Raw genomic sequence first — 14,850 nt, 5'->3', positions numbered from 1 at the left:
CTGGAAAAAATAAGAGGCAAATACTAATACTGACCCCAGATTAAGTATTTCCAAAGAAACCACCAATTTGCTGCTCTCTCTTAATGACCTGTATATCAAAACAGCATTCTTATCTCAAAATGACAAAATACATTCAGAAATAGCTCTCTAATAATATCTTCAAAATAAAAAACAAAATCCACAGTCCATGAAATTCCAGTGATTTCTTTACTTGCTACTAGTTAAATTCCAACAGTACCATTTCTCATTAGGGTGCTTTTTGTTTTTAGACAATTGATATTTTAAATAAGCATCAACCTATGAAGCTTACAGCCCTCTCCTGTTTCTCCTAATGTTAAAATCAACCAACATTCAATTCAATTTCAAGTTGGAAAGAATAAAATCTGAAAAGAAAGGCAAAGTTATCAAACTTCCTTTGATACAATTAAACTCACTCCAGGTAGACCATGTAAACTAATCAGATTCACCACCCTTACCTCCAGCTCTACATCCATTTAAAAAGTAAAAAGAAAAATAGTTATTTCAAGGTCAAATATCACATTGCCCTTTAATTTAAAAAATTAAAGCCAACTGAAAAGCAAATGGAAAATATCATCTCCAGTTGTCAAATCACAGGAGAAAGGTCAATTAGAAAGTTCCATTCCACTAAAATAAACCATTATCTATGACAGCAAAAAATGAGATTTGTTTTAAACCAAGCTATTCAGAACACTAATCAACAAATTGTTACATCTTAGAATCTTATTACACCAAAGAAAATATTTATAAAACATACATATTTTTAATTTTTTCTCTTTTATCCTTAATCGCTTTCCCAGGTTCAATAAAAACATACATATTATAATTTAAGTACAGAAAGCAGGTGTAGAAAAAACACTAAAGGAAATCCTACAGAGGTGTTTTCACACAGCCTGCAATATGCAACTGTCACCAAACAGCTATTCAGAATTCTCTCCCCCTAAATCCTCTTAAAATCCTCCAAGAACTCACAATGTAAAAAAAAAAAAAAAAAAGCTTAACACAAAGAAAACTCACCACATTTAACCCAGGCACAAGAAAGTGGCAAATCAATCATTATTATTAACAATATTCACATCAACTAAATAAAAGATATACCTAACTTCAGAAGGATCAAAATGTTCTTCTCCTACTCATAAAGCTTAACAGAAAGAACATTTAAAATTTACTCATTAGCAAGAACCAAATACAATTATTAAGATCTGAGGTAGGTGGGCACAGTGGCTCATTCCTGTAATCCCAGAACTTTTGGAGGCTGAGGCGGACGGATCACCTGAGGTCAGAAGTCCAACCAGCCTCATCAACATGGTGAAACCCCGTCTCTACTAAAAATACAAAAATTAGCCAGTGTGGTGGTGGGTGCCTGTAATCCCAGCTACTTGGGAGGCTGAGGCAGGAGAATAGCTTGAACCTGGGAGGAGGAGGTTGCAGTGAGCCAAGATCGTACCACTGCACTCCAGCCTGGGTGACAGAGAAAGACTCCGTCTCAAAGAAAAAAGAACTGAGACAAAAAGAACTAGGCACCAAAAATAACCTACATATTATATAATCTATTCTTGAATAATCTGAGGTGATTATAAAACAACATGTTTTTTAGCAATTAATTTCTTCCGTGTTTCAATCACTGAACCAGATATCACTACTATGAATAAGCAATGAAGGGGTAAATAAGCATCAAATTTTGGAGCCACAATAAATATTTCTTAAAGCAAAAAAAAAAAAAACACTGAACAGTTAATTTCCTGCCTTTTCATCGCTGATGATTTTCAGTACTTTGCATCTGTACCAACACTTATCTTCAGAAAACAATCCACCATAAATCTACAAAGAGGAAAAAAAGCAAAATTACTTGGCATCTTAATGAAGTACAAAGCATATTGAGTAGACCAGAATAAAGGTTAGCATTTAAGCTCTTCCTATATGTCAGTAAGTACTTTATACATAACTGATTTAATTCTTACAATCCTATGAGGCAGGTACTTTGTTTATGCCACCATGTACCCGAAGACATAAACTAGTAAACTGCAGAACCAAGATTCAAACTTCTGACTTCAGAGTTCATTATGCTATTCTGCATCTCCAAAATGAGGACGGAGGGGTATAAAAAACAAAACAAAAAAAATTTAAGGCACAAGCATCAAACACTTAAAATCATACTATTATAATGTCTGAGGCGATAATTGGTACAATTTTTTTAACATAAACATGCCAAGTACGTGGCACATAAGTCTAACTCTCAACTATAATGGAATCCACATTTGCTACCAACCAAGAAAGATTTCATACTTTTTACTTTATGTATAAGGAGATTAGTCCTATTAAGTAGATAAAACTAAATTAAATAGTATCTTGAATACTGAATCTTATTTTATATTTCAGTTGAATGGTGTTTAATAAAAGAATAAAGAGAAAATTTACGTACTTTCAATCATTTTTTTTTTTTTCTTTTTGAGACCGGGTCTCATTCTGTCACTAGGCCTGGAGTGCAGTGGAGCAATCATGGCTCTCTGCTAACTTGACCTCCCCAAGCTCAGGTGATCCTCCCACCCCAGTCCCCAGGGTAGCTGGGAACATGGGCACACACCACCATGCCTGGGCTTTTTTTTTTTTTTTTTTTAAGAAGAAAGGTCTCACCACGTTGCCCAGGCTGGCTTTCATTTTCTCGAACTTCAAAGTAGCCTTAGCACTACTGGCATTTAGGACTGGATGAGTCTGTGTTTAGAGGCAGAGTGGGGCTGTCCTCTGCCCTGTGCATTGTAAAATGTTTACCAACATCCCTTTTGACCTCTACACACTAGATGCCAGGAGCACCACTTCCAGTTGTGACAAGCAAAAATGTCTCCAAACACTGTCAAATGTCTCCTGAAGGTGTCTATGATTTAGATGGATATCATTTGGATATCACCCACCAAATCGCATGTTAAAATCTGATTCCCAATGTTGGAGGTGGGGCCTGGTAGGAGGTGTTTGGATAGTAGCGGCAGATCCCTAAAAATGGCTTGGTGCCATTCTCGTTTTCACTCAGTTCCTAAGAAAACTAGTTGTTGAAAAGAGCCTGGCACCTCTTCCTCCCTCTGCTTCCTCTCTCACCATGTAATCTACAGACACTGGCTCCTCTTCACCTTCTACCATTTGTGGAAGCACACTGAGTCCCTTGTTAGAATTGCATAAAAAGCAAAAAAACTTTTTTTTAGAAGATACAAGCATCATACACTTAAAATCATACTATTTTAATGTCTGAAGACATAACTGGTATAATATTTTAAAAACATAAACATGCGAAATACATGCCACTTAAATCTAACTCTCAACTATACTCTGTTGGAGCTATGCTTTTTCTACAGCGTACAAAACAATGAGCCAAATAAACCTCTTTTCTTTGTAAATTACCCAGTCTCAGGTATTCCTTCACAGTAACAAAAATGAAGTAAGACGTGATTGGATTGAGAAGGATACAAAAATCACTGCAGGCTGATAATTACTTCTTTTGAGATAAGGTTTTACTCTGTTGTCCAGGCTGGAGTGCAGTAGCATGATCATAGCTCACTGTAGCCTCAAACTTCTGGGTTCACGCAATCCTTCCACCTCAACCTCCCAACTATCTGGGGCTACAGGCACACATACTATACCTAGCTTTTTTTTTTTTTTTTTTTTTTTTTGAGAAACAGGGTCTCACTATGTCACCCAGACTGGTTTTGAACTCCTGGCCTCAACCAGTCCTCCTGCCTTGGCCTCCCAAAGTGCTGGGATTACAGGCATGAGGCCCCATGCCTGGCCTTAACCACTTTAAATCATACAGTCTCAATTCGGGCAATATCCCTAAGGGGAAGAAAAGTGGTTCTTATGGAGAGTTGGAAACCTTAAATATTACAATGGTCGGCCGGGCGCGGTGGCTCAAGTCTATAATCCCAGCACTTTGGGAGGCCGAGACGGGCGGATCACGAGGTCAGGAGATCGAGACCATCCTGGCTAACACGGTGAAACTGAAACCCCACCTCTACTAAAAAAATACAAAAAACTAGCCAGGCGTGGTGGCGGGCGCCTGTAGTCCCAGCTACTCGGGAGGCTGAGGCGGGAGAATGGCGTGAACCCGGGAGGCGGAGCTTGCAGTGAGCTGAGATCCGGCCACTGCACTCCAGTCTGGGCGACAGAGCGAGACTCTGTCTCAAAAATAAAAAAATAAAAATAAAAAATAATATGTATTACAATGGTCTACAGCCCTCCAAGGTTCAACCCTACTGATAACATAGTTATTATATACTGTATATCTGTAGCAGTAAAATATCTGAAGGGGAGAAGACCCATTAGGCCATTAGGGAGAAAACAAATCTAAAAATGCTTCTTAGGAGGGAATAATGAGAAAAATGGCTGAAGAACACTGCTTTAAGTTACAGATTATAAAATTAATTTCAATGTATCACTCTGAACTAGGGCAAATCCAGATTTATTTTATGAAACCTAAACACCACACCTCTTCACCAAAACAATACAGTATACATAAATTCAGACAAACAAATAAGTAACAATTCAAATGCTACAAAGGATTAGTGTATTCAATTCATAATTTACTCTGGTTTCTTCAGCTAACGTTCAACAACTAAAGGGCAAGAGAGAGCAGTAATAGTATGGTACTCTCTCCCAACCCTCTTACTTTATTTTCTGGTAAGCAAATAGGGGTAGTAGCAAAAATAGCTGACAATTAACAGTCCTAACCAATTTCAATCCCTGCAAAAGACTGAATCAACTTTAATTAAGGCTTTGTAATAACATCACAATATGATTAATAATTTGGTATAAGGTAAGTGACAGAAATGCAATGGTTTATTGCAAATCAGGTGAGGCAGGGCTAGGGACACATGTGTCCAAGAATAGAGCTGGTACTCAACAATGTGAAGAATCTGAAGTTCGTGGCTCTGCTAGTGTAATACAACCACCAAAACACACACATCTATCCCAGATAGACTTATCTGTCCTCATGACATAGCGAAAACTACATATTCACTCTCATTGTGCCTGGGCCCAATCTTCTCCTCCCACAACTCCACTATTCACAGCCTATGACCCTCCTACATGGTGGCAGAGGAAGAGAACCATTTAGATCATTAAGGAAAACTGACAAAGTATAATCCATTTATGAACAATCAGAAGTAGCTGATTAATCACTTAAAATCAGATGCCTATTACTGATGCTTGTGTAAATTTCTGATAATATAATTAATATTATATTCAATAGAAGAAACGGAGTATGTCTTAATTTTTAATATTAAACATAGTCATTGGTCAGGTGCAGTGGCTGACACCTGTAAATACCCCCATAAAAAATATTTTTAAAATTGAGGAATGGATTGGCTCCAGTGATGGATCTCAGATGGGCTAATTTTTATAGACATAGCATCTGAAAGAAATCTGTCAAGGTATCATATAGAGACACTTACCTGCACGTTCATTCTCCATTAATATAGAAGGGAGAACTGGTATTAGATTCTTTTCAGCAAATAAAAGTAAACTCAAGATTTATAAAGAAAAGAGGAAAGAGAGGTTCCAACATGGCCAAATAGGAAAAGCTCCAGTCTGAAGCTCCCAGCATGAGCAACGCAGAAGACGGGTGATTTCTGCATTTCCAACTGAGGTACCAGGTTCATCTCACTGGGGCTTTGTCAGACAGAGGGTGCAGCCCACGGAGCAGGGCAGGGCATCGCCTCACCCAGGAAGCGCAAGAAGTTGGGGAATTCCCTTTCGTAGGAAAGGGAAGCCATGAGAGATGGTACTTGGAAATTCGGGACACTTCCACCCCAACACTGGGCTTTTCCAATGGCCTTAGCAAATGGCACACCATGAGATTATATCCCACACCTGGCTCGGAGGGTCCCACGCCCACAGAGCCACACTCACTGCTAGCACAGCAATCTGAGATCAAACTGCAAGGCGACAGCGAGGCTGGGGTAGGGGTGCCCACCATTGCTTAGGCTTGAGTAGGTAAACAAAGCAGCCTGAGAGATCAAACTGTGTGGGGTCCACCGCAGCTCAAGGAGGCCTGCCTGCCTCTGTAGACTCCACCTCTGAGGGCAGGGCATAGCTGAACAAAAGGCAGCAGAAACTTCTGCATTCTTCCAGCACAGAGTTTGAGATCTGAGAACGGATAAGACTGCTTCCTCAAGTGGGTCCCTGACCCCCGAGTAGCCTAACTGGGAGACACCTCCCAGTAGGGGCTGAATGACACCTCATACAGCTGGGTGCCCCTCTGAGACAAAGCTTCCAGAGGAAGGATCAGGCACCAACATCTGCCTTTCTGCAATATTTGCTGTTCTGCAGCCTCCACTGGTGATACCCAGGCAAACAGTGTCTGGAGTGGACCTCCAGCAGACCTGCAACTGAGGGTCCTGACTGTTAGAAGGAAAACTAACAAACAGAAAGGACATCCACATCAGAACCCCATCTGTACATCACCATCATCAAAGACCAAAGGTAGATAAAACCACAAAGATGGGGAGAAACCAGAGCAAAAAAGCTGCAGAGCACGTCTTCTCCTCCAAAGGAACGCAGCTCCTCGCCAGCAATGGAACAAAGCTGGAGGGAGAATGACTTTGATGAGTTGAGAGAAGACGGCTTCAGATGATCGGTAATAACAAACTTTTCCAAGCTAAAGGAGGATGTTCAAACCCATCACAAAGAAGCTAAAAACTTTGAAAAAAGACGAATGGCTAACTAGAATAAACAGTGTAGAGAAGTCCTTAAATGACCTGATGGAGCTGAAAACCATGACATGAGAAGTATGTGACACATGCACAAGCTTCAGTAGCTGATTTGATCAAGTGGAAGAAAGGGTATCAGTGATTGAAGATCAAATGAATGAAATGAAGCAAGAAGAGAAGAAGTTTAGAGAAAAAAGAGTAAAAAGAAACGAACAAAGTCTCCAAGAAATATAGGACTATGTGAAAAGACCAAATCTATATCTGATTGGTGTACCTGAAAGTGACAGGGAGAACAGAACCAAGTTGGAAAACACTCTTCGGGATATTATCCAGGAGAACTTCCCCAACCTAGTGAGGCAGGCCAATATACAAATTAAGGAAATACAGGGAACACCACAAAGATACACCTCGAGAGGAGCACTCCAAGATACATAATTGTCAGACTGACCAACGTTGAAATAAAGGAAAAAATGTTAAGGGTAGCCAGAGAGAAAGGTCGGGTTACCCACAAAGGGAAGCCCATCAGACTAACAGCAGATCTCTCGGCAGAAACTCTACATGCCAGAAGAGAGTGGGGGGCCAATACTCAACATTCTTAAAGAAAAGAATTTTCAACCCAGAATTTCATGTCCAGCCAAACTAAGATTACTAAGTGAAGGAGAAATAAAATCCTTTACAGACAAACAAATGCTGAGAGATTTTGTCACCACCAGGCCTGCCTTACAACAGCTCCTGAAGCAAGCAATAAACATGGAAAGAACAACTGGTACCAGCCACTGCAAAAACATGCCAAACTGTAAAGACCACCAATGCTAGGAAGAAACTCCATCAACTAACGAGCAAAATAACCAACTAACATCACACTGACAGGATCAAATTCACACATAACAATATTAACCTTAAATGTAAATGGGCTAAATGCTCCAATTAGAAGACATGGACTGGCAAATTGGATAAAGACTCAAGACCTGGCCAGGCACGGTGGCTCATGCCTGTAATCCCAGCACTTCGGGAGGCCGAGGCAGGCAGATCATGAGGTCAGGAGATCGAGACCATCCTGGCTAACACAGAGAAACCCCATCTCTACTAAAAATACAAAAAATTAGCCAGGCGTGGTGGCAGGCACCTGTAGTCCCAGCTACTCAGGAGTCTGAGGCAGGAGAATGGTGTGAACCTGAGAGGTGGAGCTTGCAGTGAGCCGAGATCATACCACGGTACTCTAGCCTGGGCAAGAGAGTGAGACTCCGTCTCAAAAAAAAAAAAAAAAGTCAAGACCCATCAGTGTGCTATATTCAGGAGACCCATCTCATGTGCAGAGACACACATAGGCTCAAAATAAAGGGATGGAAAAGATCTACCAAGCAAATGGAAAACAAAAAAAAGCAGGGGTTGCAACCCTAGTATCTGATAAAATAGAGTTTAAACTGACAAATATCAAAAAATAAAAATAAAATAAAGAAGGCCATTACATAATGGTAAAGGGATCAATTCAACAAGAAGAGCTAACTATCCTAAATATACATGCATTCACTACAGGAGCACCCAGATTCATAAAGCAAGTCCTTAGAGACCTACAAAGAGACTTAGACTCCCATACATTAATAATGAGAGACTTTAACAACCCACTGTCAACATCAGACAGATCAACGAGACAGAAAGTTAACAAGGATATCCAGGAATTGAACTCATCTCTGCACCAAGAGGACCTAATAGACATCTACAGAACTCTCCACCCCAAATCAACAGAATATACATTCTTCTCAGCACCACATCACACTTATTCCAAAACTGACCACATAGTTGGAAGAAAAGCACTCCTCAGCAAATGTAAAAGAACAGAAATTATAACAAACTGTCTCTCAGACCACAGTGCAATCAAACTAGAACTCATGATTAAGAAACTCACTCAAAACCACTCAACTACATGGAAACTGGACAACCTGCTCCTGAATGACTACTAGGTACATAACAAAATGAAGGCAGAAATAAAGATATTCTAGGAAATCAATGAGAACAAAGTACAATGTACCAGAATCTCTGGGACACATTTAAAGCAGTGTGTAGAGGGAAATTTATAGCACTAAATGCCCACAAGAGAAACCAGGAAAGATCTAAAATTGACACCCTAACATCACAATTAAAAGAACTAGAGAAGCAACAGCAAACACATTCAAAAGCTAGCAGAAGGCAAGAAATAACTAAGATCAGAGCAGAACTGAAGGAGATAGAGACATAAAAAATCCTTCAAAAAATCAGTGAATCAGGGAGCTGGTTGTTTGAAGAGATCAACAAAATTAATAGACCGCTAGCAAGACTAATAAAGAAAAAAAGAGAGAAGAATCAAATAGATGCAATAAAAAAATGATAAAGGGGATATCACCACTGATCCCACAGAAATACAGACTACCATCAGAGAATACTGTAAACACCTCTACGCAAATCAACTAGAAAACCTAGAAGAAATGCATAATTTCCTGGACACATACACCCTCCCAAGACTAAACCAGGAAGAAGTTGAACCCCTGAATAGACCCAAAACAGGTTCTGAAATTGAGGCAATAATTAATAGCCTACCAACAAAAAATGTCCAGGACCAGACGGATTCACAGCCAAATTCTACCAGAGGTACAAACAGGAGCTGGTACCATTCCTTCTGAAACTATTCCAATCAATAGAAAAAGAGGGAACCCTCCTTAACTCATTTTATGAGACCAACATCATCCTGATACCAAAGCCTGGCAGAAACACACACACAAAAAAAGACAATTTTAGACCAATATCCCTGATGAACATCAACGCAAAAATCCTCAATAAAATACTGGCAAACCAAATGCAGCAGCACATCAAAAAGCTTATCCACCACGATCACATCGGCTTCATCCCTGGGAAGCAAGGCTGGTACAACATATGCAAATCAATAAACATAATCCTGCATATAAACAGAACAAAAGACAAAAAACACATGATTATCTCAATAGATGCAGCAAAGGACTTCAACAAAATTCGACAGCCCTTCATGCTAAAAACTCTCAATAAACTATATATTGATGGGACATATCTCAAAATAATAAGAGCTATTTATGATAAACCCACAGCCAATATCATACTAAATGGTGAAAAACTAAAAGCATTCCCTTTGAGAACTGGCATAAGACAGGGATGCCCTCTCTCACCACTCCTATCCAACATAGTGTTGGAAGTTCTGACTAGGGCATTCAGGCAAGAGAAAGAAATAAAGGGTATTCAATTAGGAAATGAGGAAGTCAAATTGTCCCTTGTTTGCAGATGACATGATTGTATATTTAGAAAACCCCATTGTCTCAGCCAAAAATCTCCTTAAGCTGATAAGCAACTTCAGCAGAGTCTCAGGATACAAAATCAATGTGCAAAAATCACAAGCATTCTCATATACCAATAACAGACAAACGGAGAGCCAAATCATGAGTGAACTCCCATTCACAATTGCTTCAAAGAGAATAAAATATCTAGGAATCCAACTTACAAGGGATTTGAAGGACCTCTTCAAGGAGAACTATAAACCAGTGCTCAACAAAATAAAAGAGGACACAAACAAATGGAAGAACATTCCATACTCATGGGGAGGAAGAATCAATATCGTGAAAATGGCCATACTGCCCAAGGTAATTTATAGATTCAATGCCATCCCCATCAAGCTACCAATGACTTTCTTCACAGAATTGGAAAAAACTACTTTAAAGTTCATATGGAACCAAAAGAGTCCGCACTGCCAAGACAATCCTACGCCAAAAGAACAAAGCTGGAGGCATCATGCTACCTGACTTCAAACTATACTATGAGGCTACAGTAACCAAAACAGCACGCTACTGGTACCAAAACAGAGATACAGACCAATGGAACAAAACAGAGCCCTCAGAAATAATACCACACATCTACAACCATCTAATCTTTGACAAACCTGACAAAAACAAGAAATGGGGAAAGGATTCCCTATTTAATAAATGGTGCTGGGAAAACTGGCTAGCCATAAGTAGAAAGCTGAAACTGGATCCCTTCCTTACATCTTATACAAAAATTAATTCAAGATGTATTAGAGACTTAAACATTAGACCTAAAACCATAAAAACCCTAGAAGAAAACCTAGGCAATACCATTTAGGCCATAGGCATGGGCAAGGACTTCATGACTAAAACACCAAAAGCAATGGCAACAAAAGCCAAAATTGACAAATGGGATCTAATTAAACTAAAGAGCTTCTGCACAGCAAAAGAAACTACCATCAGAGTGAGCAGGCAACCTACAGAATGGGAGAAAATTTTTACAATTTACCCATGTGACAAAGGGCTAATATCCAGAATCTATAAAGAACTTAAACACATTTACAAGAAAAAAAATCAAACAACCCCATCAAAAAGTGGGCAAAGGATATGAACAGACACTTCTCAAAAGAAGACATTTACGTAGCCAACAGGCACATGAAAAAATGCTCATCATCACTGGCCATCAGAGAAATGCAAATCAAAACCACAATGAGATACCATCTCACACCAATTAGAATGGCGATCATTAAAAAGTCAGGAAACAACAGGTGTGGAGAGAATGTGGAGAAATAGGAATGCTTTTACACTATTGGTGGGAAACTAGTTCAACCATTGTGTAAGATAGTGTGGCGATTCCTCAAGGATCTAGAACTAGAAATACCATTTGACCCAGGCATCCCATCACTGGACATATACCCAAAGGATTATAAATCATGATGCTGTAAAGACACATGCACACGTGTCTTTATTGCGGCACTATTCACAATAGCAAAGTCTTGGAACCAACCCAAATGCCCATCAATGATAGAGTGGATTAAGAAAATGTGGCACATATACACCACGGAATACCATGCAGCCATAAGAAAGGATGAGTTCATGTCCTTTGTAGGGACATGGATGAAGCCAGAAACCATCATTCTGAGCAAACTATCACAAAGACGGAAAACCAAACACTGCATGTTCTCACTCATAGATGGGAAATGAACAATGAGAACACTTGGACACAGGAAGCGGAACATCACACACCAGGGCCTGTTGTGGGGTGGGGGGAGCGGGGAGGGATAGCATTAGGAGACAAACCTAATGTAAATGACAAGTTAACAGGAGCAGCACACCAACATGGCACATGTACACATATGTAACAAACCTGCCTGTTGTGCACATGTACCCTAGAACTTAAAGTGTAATTTTTAAAAAAAGAAATAAAAGAGGAAAGGGGAGGAGAAAAAATAATTGAGGAATGTTTGCCAATTAAAAAAAAAAGAAAAAAATAAGGCTCTACCCACAATTTGTTCATTTTTCTAAGCAGGGCAACAGTTAAGGAGATAGGTTCTGTGGGCTTCTATACTTGATCTATCATTAATTTAGCTAGTGACTTTCATAAAGTTATCCTGGCTATGCCTCAATTTCAAAAAAAGGTGTAAAAAATAACACCTGCCTCATAAGGACGTTGTGAACATTAAATGAGTTAGTACACACAAAATGCTTAGAGTATTTGGCACTACCTCACAAAGGAAACAAATACTATTATAATTACTACTACTATTGTATTATATAAGGGACATTTAATCTCCAGTTTTGCCTACTAGCTGCCAATGAATATCTTTGTACAAACATCTTTGTCTACTTATAGAAATGTCCCAGGGTAAACTGTTGGCAGATAATCTGATGCACTCAATTTTACAGGTACCCATTACATTGAAAAAGATGGTTAATACTCATAGCCACTTGATTTAAAACAAACATGCCAATACAATTCAGCAAAGATGGTCTTGTCAATAAACAGTGATGGTATAATTGGATATCCACATGGAAAAATACTGAAGTTTATCTCCACCTCATATCATAATCAAAAAATTTACTGCAGGTCACCTCAACCCTAAATGCAAAAGGTAAAAACTTCCAGAGAAACACACACACACACAAATATATCTATGATCTTGGGGTAAGTACAGTGGTCTTAAATGGGAAGCAGAATGCACATACCAAAAAGAAAAAATTAATAAATTAAATTTCAAATAATATCAAGAAAATGAGTAGGTAGGCCACAGACTAAAAGATACTAGCAATACATATAAAAGACAAAGGACTGGTGTCAAGAATACGTACAGGCTGGGCACAGTGATTCACACCATGAATCTCAGCACTTTGGAAGGCTAAGGTGGGAGAACTGATTGAGCCAAGGAGTTCAAGACCAGCCTGATCAACATAGTGACCATCTCTACAAAAAATTTAAAAATTAGCCAGGGATGGTGGCACACACCTTTAGTCCCAGATACTTGGAAGGCTGAGGTGGAAAGATCACTTGAGCCCAATAGGTTGAGACTGCAGTGAGCCATGATCGCACCACTGCACTCCAGCCTGGGCGACAAGAGACTTCATCTCAAAAAACATATATAAAAAACACAGAGAGGTCCCTGCCCCACCAATTCACTCTCCTCGGCACCGGCGGTGGCTGTGCTGTTGTGGTGGTAGCAGCATCCAGCTGCCACAGACCCCACCAACGACCAGCACCTGGTGTGCTCAGCGTTGCAGTGGGCCAGACCAACCGCTGCACCACAGATCCTTTCGGAATAAACTATGGGATTGGGCCTCATCCAGATGTGGTGAAATATGCCAAGGAAAACCTGGAGAGCTTCATCAAAAATAGTGATAGCTTTGATAATCAGCTCCTAGACCTAGACTATCCATCTAAGAGGGAAGTTATAGGGCAAGGCTAGGTCACTCTGATCTCCTAGCAGCTTATCAAAAGAATTATACGTGCAAGTTGGCAAGCCCCCACTGTAAGCGAAATCATCTGTCCATCTCAAGATGAAGATATTCCAACACGCACCTATAAAGAAAACCACTGCTGAGGTTTGAGTTCTGTGAACCTACATTTGTCGTCAGTAATTGCCTCCAGATAGCATCTGACAGTCATCAGTATGACGGAATTTACTGTGGAGCTGGGGTCCAGAAAGACCATGAAAATATTACTATAAGTTGGAAGCATATTAATCACGCCTAGAGAGGATCCGTTAACACAGAACTGGACAAAACACTTGGGAAAGGAAAAATATCCTTGTTTTGTCATTTGCTCCACTTGTGCAACCAAGTAAGAATGATAATGGCAAACCAGATTCTGTGGGACTCCCTCACTGTGCTGTCAGGAATCTACAGGACTTGGCTTGTATTTACATTCGACGCACATTTAGAAATTGTGAGATGCAGGCCAATGGGATTCCTCAAAGGGCTCTACCGAAAAGGAAAAAAAAGAGAGTTAAACAGATAATTAATATGTACATATTTGTGGGTAATCAGCTTATTCCTCAGTCTCTAGACAGAGAGGAGGATGAAAAAAATGGAAGAAGGTAACAAAGAAGAGGAAGAAAAAGGTATCTGGAAACCTTGGAGAGAGTTATCATCTGACCTATTCCCCTCGCTTTTTTTTGGTTGGAGCCGCTGTTTAGATGTGTAAAGACACATAATCTTAAATGCTGATTTTACTATTTAGGAGGGAGTTTTTGTTGAGGATATATTTGAGGATTGGCTTTTTCATATTGTCTTTCCTTCTTTGGCCTTGGCAAAGTGTACAGTAGATTTTCATGATCACTGCATACCTTTTGTCATTGAAATATATCTTTTATTTTTTAAATGCATTCATTTTACAGTTGTGACTTTATCATTGACTTTAAGAGGTAGAAATAATAAAAATTAAAGTAAAAAAAACATACAGAATGCCTACAAATCAATCAAGACAAATAACCTAATTTAAAAATGGGGAAAAGATGTGAATAGGTACTTCACAAGAGCCCTTGTAAAGGGCTAATAAAAATATTAAAACACAACCTCAGTACACTAGCAATGCAGGGGGCTGTTGAGGACATGAAGGAACTACAACTCTCATAAATTGCTGATAAGGATGCAAATTGGTTCAACACTTTTGTAAAGCTGTTTGGCAGTATCTACTTTGGCAGAAACATGCCTACCCTATGATTTAGCAACTCTACTTTAGATATATGTGCAAAAGAAATGAGTCAATACATCCAGCAGAAGATTTATATAAGGATTTCACAGCAGTTTCATTCAGAGTAGTTAAAAACTGCAAAAAAATCCAAATGCCCATCAAAGGAGAACAGATC

General features: G+C 39.4%; 1 pseudogene; it reads left to right on the top strand.

Annotated features, from left to right (window-relative positions):
- Positions 1-14,186, top strand: part of LOC117072185 — a 15,623-nt pseudogene extending 1,437 nt beyond the window's left edge.
- Positions 14,187-14,850: the final 664 nt, after the last annotated feature.

Source organism: Trachypithecus francoisi, unplaced genomic scaffold (assembly GCF_009764315.1).
Source record: "Trachypithecus francoisi isolate TF-2019V2 unplaced genomic scaffold, Tfra_2.0 Lachesis_group4, whole genome shotgun sequence".
In the NCBI taxonomy this organism is placed as follows: domain Eukaryota; kingdom Metazoa; phylum Chordata; class Mammalia; order Primates; family Cercopithecidae; genus Trachypithecus; species Trachypithecus francoisi.
Note: the sequence above shows the minus strand (reverse complement) of the source record. Positions and strands in the feature narration are given on the sequence as shown.